Genomic DNA, 9,358 nt, shown 5'->3' with positions numbered 1-9,358 from the left:
CTCCATTTACTAGTATGCAGGCTGCTACCTGCTACAATGCTCCAAAGTTTCAACTACTACTGGAAGAGCTACCACCCCCTCAGCTCTTATACTACTAAGATACTAGTACGTAGGCACCGGCCTACAATCTTCTCTCCTCCAGGTACCATGTTTCATACATTTTCAGACTGGATACACCTGAAGCACAACACATAATCTGAAAGGCCATGTTTCATCCAATTTTCATACTGGACCCATAAATATCATTGAAGCACATAATCAATCAATCTTCAGAATCACCCAAACACCAGATCAATACATATACAAGGATAATATGTGTGTTAGCAACCCGATCTAGTCCATTATATCACATAAATGTGCGTCATTATGATCCTGATCCATTATTAGATCTCATCCATCAACACAATCAATCAAACTGAATATGTAGAATACTGACACCATTAAACAGTCATCAGAACACATCAACAACCTGAACCACTTGTAACTTTTAACATCATAGCTCAAATGGTATACGCTACTACAATGAACCAAACCTGCGTACATACGCGCTTTCACCAAAGCCAACCCGTGTACAGATCTATAAATATTCAATCATGACTTGCGGCAATTTAAAACTTAAGTTATACCCAGTTCAAATCATTACAAGCGTCAGTATACAGATCTAGAAGAAGCATAATCAACTATATAGAGATAGTTCATTTCAAACCATTTGATCCCGATCTATCCTTAGATCTTGTTCTCCATCAACCGGTGAGATCCCTCTTTAGCTCAGATCCAGATCTACACCATAACCCAATCACAATATTAGATCTAGCACTTTATCAGATATTCAATAATTCAGATGATTCTTTGCCAAATGATCTCCTTCCTCTTTTATAGTCTTAGGCCTTTCACAATACCACGGTCCAAAACCATAATAAACCAATACCACAGACCCAATACTTGGGATCAACACTTCTGACGAGGTACCATGGTCCAAAACCATAGGTTCAAATACCAAGGACTAACTACCACGGACCAAAGGTAAGTTCTCCAACATATACGTGCTTTTCCTTGCATGAAAGCGCGTGAACTTTTCTCTACATGAAAGAAACTTTTCTCTGCATGAAAGTGCATGAAATTTTCTCTACATGAAAGTGCGTGAGCTTTTCTCTACATGAAAGAAACTTTTATCTTCATGAAAGTGCGTGAACATTTCTCTACATGAAAGAAACTTTTATCTTCATGAAAGTGCGTGAACTTTTCTCTACATGAAAGAAACTTTTATCTTCATGAAAGTGCGTGAACTTTTCTCTACATGAAAGAAACTTTTATCTTCATGAAAGTGTGTTAACTTTGAAAACAACTTTGCTGCACTATAATTTATCATCTGTGTGATTTGCCATCAAGGACAACACTTGTCTCATAATGCCAACAATTGTTGGAATCGGTACAAAAATGGAGAAATATGTTCATGTACTGTATGAAATCTCAAGTTATATTATTAAATAATTTGGATAACTCATCCTTCTATTTTTTATTTTGTACTTTTGGAGTCCCTCAACATTCAACATTTCCCCAAAATTGCATTTTCCATCAAAGGAAGAGAACTAGGCACTTTTCTTTTGTGGGATTATAATTTCACCCAATGCAATAAAAATCTAAAATGATAAATAGATGAGTTGATCTTCTTTTGTGCCCCTATAGATATTTCATTATCTAATATTGGGGGCCCATTTCTAAGTTTGATATGTGGTCCTCTCACCTGTCTTGCCTATGCTGAGTGTACGACATTGATGATTACATCCATGCGTTAATAGTTACTCTTAGCAATGAGACTCCTTTCAAGGCTAAAGTATTCCTTTGGTGATAGACATTCCAGCTGGAAAAAAGACTTATTTGTTTGTGGAACATTTGCTTACATTAGTGGCTTCTTATGTGCTATCCTTCCACTATACATATAAAATAAATTTTTGTCTCTGTTTGAAATGCAATTACAAACACTTGTTCTTTACGCATCCTTTTTTAGTTAGAAGAAGAAATCTAGAGGAAATGATGATAATTACTAATATTTTGTCTCTTTTCCTTTTAAATCAGATGGAATTTTAGATCTCGATAGTTGTCCCGATTTTTCACAGCCATCCCAACCGATAATTCTACAAGAGGAAGAATAAAAAACTTAGAATTACAAGCTTGACATTCTGCACATGTAATAGATCTAAAAATTTGCATGTCTATAAGAGGCCAGTCTTTTTTTTTTTTTTCATTTCTTTGTAGTGGAGGATACCTTCACCAACTATTGAAGTTGTTGAAGTTGTCCCTCACCCTACTTGTAGAGAACTTACCTTGTTTACTCACAAAACACAATACTTCATCTTTTCGATCAAAGAGAATAACAAATAAAATAAAATAAATTGGAAAAGTTACAAACTTGTCTATCATTTCATGTTTAAATCTAACTTCTAGCTCAACTCAAATACCAAATCAGAAGGGAAAAAAACCAGACTCATGTTCCCATGATTATTTAGTGGAGGAACAAAATAAAGAAAAGAACAATTATTTCGTACTTCTATTTTTTTAAACTTATTTTAGGGTTATTTCTTACATGGAAGACTCCATGGAATCTTACTACAGGTCGATGCGCTAGATGAGCCATTGGTAGTACATCGATTAGCAATACTTCTATGAATAAGAAAATGAGCACCTTTGGGAATCGCATAATGGGAATCAGAGCATTGTATCTGAAGTTATGTATAAGCTTATGTGGGGATCCATTGTGGTCTTCGATGTTTTAGAGATTAATCTCGATGATGCTTTGCTTGGATTTCTGGACTAGTCCCCCATTTAGTTTAGAAGATGGGTATGTTATTAGATATTGTTGGGTAAGGTCAAGCATAAGTTTAAACATGTCCTTTGATAGAAGTTAAGGGGGTTTTGGTTTTAGGTGATGATATGGCTCTAGTTAGGAAGAAGAATGGTCTTTAACTAACTATAGAAGACAACACCTGGAGTGATCCTATTCCTAAGAATGGCACAAACATTGTTGAGTCTTGATTGAATAGTAAACAAAGTAATGGAGTAAGGATGCAAGGTATATTTGAGAGCATTTATGGGAAAGAACTGTGGACTTCGCTGGACAAAAGGAAGAAGGAGATGAAATTGGTGAATAATGGGGTGATACTTGGCCAAATCCAACCCATTAGGCATTTGGAAAACACTATGATGACGAAGATCATGAGAGTTGCATTGCATAGAAAGAGTAAGAATCCGTTTCCAGATAGTGTGCTTCTTATATATCTTATTTAGAAGAGCTATGTGCTTGGGAAGAAGCTAATCGAGAATGTTCACAAGGTTGAGAATTCAAAACGATTTCGACTCTAAGTCATTGATTATAGGAAATGGGGGCTCATGGGCCTACGAGGAAATAGTCTTCCATCCCTCTCGAATGATTTTGACTTCGCATCGGGGCACACATAGAAGAAAGAAGCATCAAAGATGAAGTCAGATGGTTCTCAGGACTCTACACAGATTGGGAATGACTACAAGGGTAGATGTTGTTATTGTGTTTCAATGGAGTCCTATTCCTCCAAATATCTCAAGTTCGATTGAGGAAGAGAACAGGAGATTCATGAAGTTGTTTAAAAACCTAGTCGTGGAGGCTTCTACCCAACAAAAAATGTTAACAACCATCATCAATATCAATACTGTGAGCAAGTGTGAGCAGTTTTTATCATCATCTAGGATTGTTGTTAATAAGGGTAGAGGGAATTTTAATGTGGGGAGGTAAATTTCTACATGTAAAATTAGTAATTTCCATTAAGGTGCATTAAAGAAGGCTGCCCAAGATAGGAATTATGGTGTGGGATATGGAAAAGCGAATGAGCCCCTTTGGGGATTGCATACTAAGAATCAAAGCATTGAATCTAAAGTTATGTATTTTGCGCCTATGTGGGGATCCATTGTGGGCTTCGATATCTTAGAGCCTAATCTCAATGATGCTTTGATTGGGTTTTCGGATCAGGCCCCCATTCATTTGAGAAGATGGGCATGTTATCAGATGTTGTTGCATAAGGTCAGGCATAAGTTTAAACATGTTCTTTTCATAGATATTAAGGGGGTTTTGGTTTTAGGTGATGTTATGGTTGTAGTTAGGAAGAATAACGGGATTTATCTGACTATACAGGATAGAAACTAGAGTGAACCTATGCCTAAGAAAGGAACAAACATTGTTGAGCCTGGATTGAATAGTAAAGGGAGTAATAGTGTAAGGATGCAGGGTATATTTGAGAGCATTTATGGGAACCAGTTGTGGACTTTTCTAGACGAAAGGGAGAAGGAGATGAAATTGGTGAACAGTGGGATAATACTTGGCAGAATCCATCCCATTAGGTGTTTGTCAAATGCTATGATGGTGGAGATCATGAGAGTTGCATTGCAGAGAAAGAGTAGGAATGTGCATGGGAATAAGGTAATGAAGAATGTTCACATGGCTGAGAATTCAAATTCTATTGTGCATTCTTTAGAATAGACTAAGCAAAAACATTTTTTTTCCAGAAAGAAATCTTGTCCTTATGTAATACTTCAAGATTATGAAAATTTGGATGGAAGACCCAATATCACTGTGACACTTTTGGATGACATTTTCTCATCATAGGCAGATACGATGGCTTATGAGGACTATGATTTGGCAGATGCCAGATATCAGAAAACCTAGTAAAATAATCCTTCAGTCAACATTAATGTTATAGTGGAAAATGCTATCAGTTTAGTATTGAGATTTTTTCAATATTAATTTGGCTTTGCCATTGTGCAGTGTATAGTGAAAATGGCAGAATCTTTGTGTACGTAGAACCAATTCTAGTCCTTGTATCTTGTCCTTTTTTTTACCCGATGAACAATATTTGATGATTGTATCACTATAAATAATAATAATATTGTTCCCCAGAGTTTTTGGGAACCTTATGTCCATAAGCATTTTCTTATGTTCTTCCTACCTTTCTTCTTTTTTGATATGGTTGTCTTCTTTCCCTATTTTTCTATTCATGTGGTTGAAGATAGCCTGATGAACGTGATTCATTTTTTTAGTGAATGATTGGTACCTACCTTACAAGATGCATCCTCAAAATAAAGCCCCAATTCAATACTGGGCACATCAAATGTGGCTCCATCCTAGGTTTGGATGCCTTGTCGCAAGGAATGTTGACCCCTACTACATAGATTGTAATACTAATGTCAATATTTTATTCTATTAATGAGTCAAGAGGTATAGTTAGACAATAAGAAACTCCATTGAGATATTTTGGATGCTATTAGTATTAAAATGGTTAAATATAAAATAATCACAAGTAGACATCCTCTTCTCACATATGCAAGGACCATCATCACGTCATCCTTAGCTCCATTCTCATGAGAGTTTACATATTTTTTAAACATTATCATCCTAGTTCACAACTAAATTGTGAAGTCTACCTAAAAGGCATTGATCTCTCTGTTGGCTTAGTGGGTCCTGACCTAGGTTCAAAGTTAAGTTTGCCAAACAAATCCCTACACTACTTGCCCTTTCAGCATCAATCTGCGGAGCACGGACTAAAGTCTCACCCAAATTAGTATGGGGATGTTGGAACCAAGTTTTCACACCTAGAGACAATTGAGATGTCGTTTTTTACCCTAACTCTAACTTCACATAGATCGATAAGACATTAAGACTTATCGATATAACCTCCTCTTACCAACCTATAGACCTTCGCGAAGGTCTACGACTATCTTTCATGTACCCTAAATAGGTGAATCAACCACTTATGTGCCTATGTAATAACTCTCAGTTCTGTATTTACCTAGATCAGCCTAAGTATCTGATATATTTAACATGCATTAAGATATTCTTCACATAAACAAATATTAGTGCTTGCATTCATATAACAATGTAAACCATGCACATTAATATAGTATTAAATCATAACCCCATTACTCATCATAACATAAACACATTCATTCATAATAGCAGTAAATGGACAAAATGCAGACATTTCTAGAATAATCTCTTTATTGATACTTCATATTTTACACTTTGCTAGATGGGTCCGCGCACTCAGCTGCGAACTCTACTCTAGGCCTCTATGCACACAGCTACAAAGCCTCTCTCCTAATCTAAGACTCTTTGCTTTTCACTTCTAATGACTCATTCCATTCATAAACTATGAGCTATGAACTCCCTTAGACTCTCTAAGACTCTCCTTTTTATACAATCCCATGGTCCGCGGACCATGGGTAGGTCTATAGAAGCCGACACAACATACATAAAATAAGGGAAAATACCTTTATGACACTTACTATCTATGGACTCGGAGAACACAACATGCGGAGACATTACACTTTACATAACAAGAACTTGGTCTTTCTGCCCCAAAACTTGGGCTTTTTCCCTAAAATTGACCACAGGGAACCCTCTCCTCGATAGGCCCCCAGCACAAATGTTGTGACACACCCTCAAGTCACTCTGCTGGCGTGGAGATTTGATTATGGAGACCTCCCAGCTCGACTTGCGCTACTTCTACCTCGGCCACACTCTCAATGGCTGCCTGCTTGACCTGCTCGACCAGTTGCTTGGTCACTGGTCCTGCACTATCTTCTTTGACCCTCTGCTATATCTTCTGTAGGCCTGCCACTTCTCTTCAATGGTGGTAGAGATAACATATGCCGCATCCATCCAAGGCCCCAATCTAGCCTTGCATACTACATCTTTGCAGTGTGTTGCCTCCACCTATTCGAGCAATTGCTTTTCCTCGTGCAACTTAGCGAATCGTTGTGATATGGCGACAATACGCGCCATTTCTCTTGCTTCATCATATTGCTGCTGCAATTCACGAACCTCTGTGTTCAACCTCTCGAGGTTAGGATCCTCCTGTAGAGTCGTAATGACCTCCATGAACTGCTCAAAGAGCATGGTGTAATCTGCTACCGTGGCATCTACTGTCATGATTGCATCCTTTACAACTGCCTCGTGGTGTTCTCTGACCTCTGGTGGAGTTGAAGGCCGTGACTTCAACTCAAGCTTTGTGATTTTAAAGTACAGTTCAAACTGAACCTTGGTGATCTTTTTCCTTGCATCATGTACACCTACACACAATTTCCTAATATTGGCCTCCAACGACGCTTCTTCCAGTATGTGCAGTTTCGGAACGGTTCTGCATGCTTTGGCTACCACAACTGCGGTTCGCTCATTCTTCTTCTAAATCTTCTTCCATGCTTCAAGCATTTTTGTCTTCTCAATGAACATATTTTCATTGTTGACTTTCATCTTGCTAATCATGCTCAGCACGTGCTGCTCCTATGCCCTGATCTCTGCAATCACACCTACTTGTAGTGTGTGAAGGTATTCACTAGGGAGTGCAGTGAAGTTGAGGTCAACATTCCTCAAAGCACTGACATTAGCCTTCTTAGCTTCCGCCTCTACACTCAAAGCTCCATCTGGTAGTGCGACTACCTAGAGATCTAAGGATCGAACCAACTCTGCTGCTTGAGTGGTCCCTGGCGCCAAACTAGTTGATGTTGTGTTGCTCTTCCTTGCACCTGCCTAGAGTCTAGTTTTTTGGATTTGCAGCTGGCACAGACCTATCTGTATAATGACCAATGCTTGCTTCCATTTTTTCTCAAACTACTGCAGCAGTTCCGCTGTCATATCTCTTACCTTATCTCCAATATCATCCAAGTCACCCTCCGTTAAGGTGATTGGATCTAGCGATGAATTAGAGGCTTTGGTCTTCTTTCATTGCTCCTCCTTTTTCTGTTCCCTATGTCGCTTTATGCAAGAAGGAGTGTTGTCCAGATCTCCACCACCCTATTTTGATTGTTCTTCATCTTCTGTTTGGGGCAATGGAGATTTTTGACTTCTGTCAGAGCCACGCTCTTCCTTCTCTGCTTGCTCCTTTGCAGCGCACTCTGCTTCTACACGTGCCTTCTCCTCAATCTACTTCTTCCCCATTTTTTCCAACTGCTCCACCTTTAGTGGGGCTGCTTCCTTTTTCTACTTCTCTATGGACTTTCTAGTCCCAGTGGCCAAATCCGATGGTGGGTGCCAATCTGCTGGCCATCTCTTGAGAACCTCTGCAATGGCATCATTTGTAGCCAAGTATGGAGGATCATATGACTTCTAATCTAGATCCTTCAGCACCTGGATGCAAACAAAGTGGAAGTCCACTTTGAACTCCACATAGCCAGATAGGTGCTAAAAAATGGTTGGTGACAATTGTAGCTTTGTGTTGATGATTGTGCAGATGCTTGCCTCCATCGACAACCAAAATATTTTTCTTTCGTGAAACTGTGCAACGTCCTTTGTAGCCTAAAGAGAAGTAAACTTGGCTGCTTTTGGTAAGTCTATCTCAATTGGTGGAAAATAGTTTTCCTCTGGTAACTCCCACATGACTAGCACAATTGATAATAGCAACTAGGAATAATGGAAAGTATTGCTTTGGTCCTGGGCCTCTCTATTGTTTGCAAGGAACTCGTTGCATAGGTAGCACACCCAGTTAAACTGTACACCCTTCTCGTACTGAGTCGCTAACGAAACCACTGGTGTTGACACCTTGCCTACGTGACACTTTCTCATCACTTTTCTAGCCAAAATTTGGGTGGCCACCTTCACCGTGGGGTCAGTAATACTGGAAATGGAATACATGTGCGCTTTCTTGACAAGTTTGAACTTGTCCTTCATCTTCTTGGTGAGGTTGCGCTTGCCCGTCTTTCCTCCAAATGCCTTTGCCAGATTTAGTCCCGAATGAGGTAACAATGTGATCCTATGAATCAACATATGAGTGATTGGTATCAGCTCACTCAACCACCAGCACCCATCATGCACAAGGCAAAAAAAATGTTTAACAATTGTTAAATTTATAAGGGTGTGGTGGTAGTGAGGCACCCATAGTAGGTTCAACAACCCTGCCCTATTTACCCAATGAATCCATTCCACCAGCTCTAGTGCAATGACACAAGACTCCTTGTAGAACACTCATTTCATGAAGGTATGAGTAGCTAGGTGAGGGAACTGCTCAATGTCCCCCAAATCCAAATATTCAACCTTAAGATGTGTGACGGATGCCAAGCGCTGACCTTCAAATGTTATGTTTTCTGGTAGCAAGGGTATGTTAAGGAGGAATTGTCCCTCATCTGGGTCCTTTGGGACCTTCACCTTTCCCTCATGCAGAGGGATGTATTCTGGAAACATTGAAATGGGGTTTACCCCCTCAATATCGATGTCTTTAGTGCCCTCGTCGGCCTCCAGGACTACCACTTTGCCTTTCTCTTGTCCAGTTGGCTTTTCTTTCTGCTGTGCCTATGTAGCTACATGTTTCCTCAGTGACTCACACACTGGCAGTGTCTTCTT

This window comes from Pinus tabuliformis, chromosome 3_2 (assembly GCF_031772625.1).
Source record: "Pinus tabuliformis cultivar Carrire ecotype Pingquan chromosome 3_2, CPIR1, whole genome shotgun sequence".
Lineage (NCBI taxonomy): Eukaryota > Viridiplantae > Streptophyta > Pinopsida > Pinales > Pinaceae > Pinus > Pinus tabuliformis.
Note: the sequence above shows the minus strand (reverse complement) of the source record.